At 35.9% G+C, this 3,501-nt stretch overlaps 1 long non-coding RNA gene across 1 annotated transcript; it reads left to right on the top strand.

The window, feature by feature from the left end:
- The first annotated feature begins 1,899 nt into the window (after positions 1 to 1,899).
- LOC126928155 (uncharacterized) lies at positions 1,900 to 3,240 on the top strand. Its single transcript, XR_007716373.1, has 2 exons — positions 1,900 to 1,938; positions 2,013 to 3,240. It is a non-coding gene; the product is annotated as an uncharacterized LOC126928155 (long non-coding RNA).
- The last annotated feature ends 261 nt before the right edge of the window (positions 3,241 to 3,501 follow it).

Raw genomic sequence — 3,501 nt, forward strand, 5'->3', positions numbered from 1 at the left:
TAGTTCATCCGATATTTTTAACGTCAGGACTAAATTACATCAATGTCGATCAAAACTACTTGGATAAGCAATGCCGTTCTATATCTGACTTTTACATTTGCAAACAAACTCAGCCGATTCACGACCGTCGAGTGAAGCACGATTGTAACTCTGAAATCTTAAGCGCAGAAAACACTGTCAAATTCTGTAAGGTGGTAGTTTATAACATTGAAGATATAACTTTTATCCCATTAAATGCTGAGAATCATTTTATAGCTATACCAGAAAAACCAATAGATCTGAGCATTTTCGAAGAAAAGACACATCGAATTGTTAGACTAGAGAAACCATCTTTGTTACAAACTAATAAAACCGTAGACATATTGTACAAGAATAACCATATGAGAATCAGTGGTAGTAGCAAGGAAATTTCTTACGAGATTAAAATCAAAACAGTCAATGTAACTAATGATTCAGACTGGATTGTTTTACTAAATAAACTAGAGAAAACTCCAAAACTTATTAACGATAATTACGGATACAAAGACACTCTGGATGGAATCGAAGATCAAACGAATCAACTAACTTTTGCTCATAGAATCGATCAAGTTGAATCACGGGGAATATCTATATTACAAATTATAGGATATTTATCCATTGCTCTCATATGCTTATACTTTCTCAACAAAATAGGAATGCCGAAATTGTGTTTTCATTTATTCTGTTGTAAAATCAAGCGAAACACGACAAATAACAATCCACCAGCCAGCGCTCCGATGCCAATCAACCCGGCACCTATCAACATATTCACCCCGATTCTACCTGTGCCCAGCACCAGCAACGATTCACAAGTAACCTTCGACCTGGAAACACCCAAGGCAAAATTTCACCCATCTATCTTAAAGAGGAAAAGGAACTTCGAGGACTAAGTTCATTCTAAGGAGGGGGGAGTGTAACCCCAAACTTTTTTGCCCTGACGTCACCTTAGGCGACCACTTCTAAACATTCTCCAGACAGCCGATACTTGAACATTACACATGGCGACCTTGGCGACAATGTATATTGCCGGAGTACCTGAGGGTTCATCTATGTCCTAACGGTCCTTCCACCGAATGTTCTAGAAGCGTAGCAACAGTCACGTACGCCTACAGGGTAGTGGGGATGATGAAGGATGAAAAACAAAAGAAGAAACAGATGTCATCGAAAGTAAGAAGATATTGTAAGAGCCTCAGTCTCGAACGGCCACGGCTAGAGTTCAGAAGTGTATAAACGAGGAAAAAATAAAGTTTTTTTTCTTTCCTTTAAATTTCTTCCTTATTTTACGTGACACGTCCTTAGTTTGCTTAATACTGAAATAATTGTTCGCTCGTCGCTTAGTTTCCTCTATTTTAGCGCAGTTAAATAATTTTTGTGACAATAGTGTTGTTTGTGTAATCATTATAACATTTATATACTGTGTGTTGTTTTAATCTAATAACATGTGACTTTGTCGTTGTTTCACATCTGTATAATGTAATTCTAGAACCAGTCTATATATTGTTAATTAACATCATTATTGTTTATAGATTCTACAATTCTAATCCTTCACCACCGAGTACTTTATTTGGAACAATTATATGGAGCGCGTTGGGTATTTTCTGGTTCTTCGCTACATTTCCAACACTTATTATGATTACTTTTATTTATCCTAGAATTGTAAGTATATATATAGATATATATAAAGCACTATAAAATATCTGTATAATAGATTAGCGTTGGATTATTTGTTATGATGACATAAATTTCCCTTTGTTTTTCAGTTTCCTGTTGCCGTCTTGATTGCTTCGGCAATGTCTGGTTCAGTATTGTATAAATATTTGCCTAACTTTGTTATGATGTCGTAAATTTCCCTTTGTTTTCAGTTTCCTGTTGCCGTCTTGACTGCTTCGTTAGCGTTGGCTTCAATGTGTATCTTCCGATGTGAGTAACAAGCTTCTTATTATTGTCCATTTTTATTCCAAGATGATTTATAACATTCTTCCCTTTTTTTTTAGGTTATGATTGGTTACCTTGGTATTTATTACCTTTGGTATCTTCATACCGTCATATATTATGTTTTGTGGAAATGGATCCGTAGCAAATCCTCGTGGAACTCTTTCGTGTACACTCTCTTCTACGATAACTTGTTGTATATGGAATTTGTTAACTTATAAGGTACCCTTTTGTTTGCTAAGACCATTCCGCTAGTTTAATTGAGATATTGTGAAGCTTTAACACTATTATTTTCTTCCATATATACATATATTGAAACAATTGAGGTTAGTTTATCCATTCGTTGACAGTTGTATACTATGTTCTATGGAGTGGGTCCACAACTTGTTTTGTTTCTTTTTATGATGAATAATTGTTCACGAGGTATCTTTCCACTTTGACTGTTTTGTAATTATTTACTGGATTACTCATTTTGGAATCGCTCTGGTGGTCTATTTCGATGATGTGCCAGTTTTAATTTATTCAAGTGTACTGTTCGAGGGAGTCCTTTTACTTCAATCTTGACGTTTTGATTTTTCAAAATTTCTAATACTTTATATGGTCCAGTATATTGATCAGAGAATTTTCCTTTACTAGGTTCTTTTAGTAGATATACCAAATCTCCTGTTTTAAAATTTTGAGGGTTGATTCGTCGGTCGTAATATTCCTTTGATCTTAATTTAGATTTTATCAAGTTTTCCCTTGCCATTTGCTGCACGGTGTTGATTTTATTGAACAAGTCTGTGAGATATTCTGCGTATGTTGGTTCCATGTTTTCTTCGATTATCACTTCACCAGTAGGTTCTCTGGCCAAGTGTCCAAAAACCAATTCATGTGGTGAAAATTTCGTTCCTTCGTGTACAGAGGTGTTGTAGGAAAACATGGCTAGTTCCACCCATTCGTCCCAATTTCTGGAATTTTCAATATATAACTTCAGGTATTCTGTCAATACATGGTGAGATCTTTCGATTGAGCCGTTACTTTGTGGGTGATATGCCGACGTGATGTATTGTTTAATGCGGAATCTTTTTGCTACTTTCTTCATTAGCGAAGATGTAAAGTTCGCTCCCTGATCAGTGAGAATAGCTCTCGGCGACCCGAATCGACAGATAAATCGTTTTACGAAAGCATCCGCTATCTCGGCTGAAGAGATTCCTACCATGGGGATCCCGATTGAGTACTTTGTCAATAGATCTTGGATAGTTAGTATATACTCGTTTCCCTTTTGAGTTTTTGGCAACGGCCCAACGATATCCATACTGATTTTATCGAACGCTTTACCTGGTGTGTCCGTAAGTATCATTGGTTGCTTGGTTTTTATCCTTGTGAGTTTCTTCAATTGGCACTCCTTGCATGTCCTTACATAATCTTGAATTTCCTTTTTCATATTTTCCCAATAATAGTGTTGTCGTATTCTCAAATAAGTTTTAGTTATTCCTTTGTGTCCTGCTACAGATGATTCGTGTTTTTCTCGTATTATATTGCTTCGTGTTTCTACTGGTGGGGTAATTA

Source organism: Bombus affinis, unplaced genomic scaffold (genome assembly GCF_024516045.1).
Source record: "Bombus affinis isolate iyBomAffi1 unplaced genomic scaffold, iyBomAffi1.2 ctg00000605.1, whole genome shotgun sequence".
NCBI classification, from domain to species: domain Eukaryota; kingdom Metazoa; phylum Arthropoda; class Insecta; order Hymenoptera; family Apidae; genus Bombus; species Bombus affinis.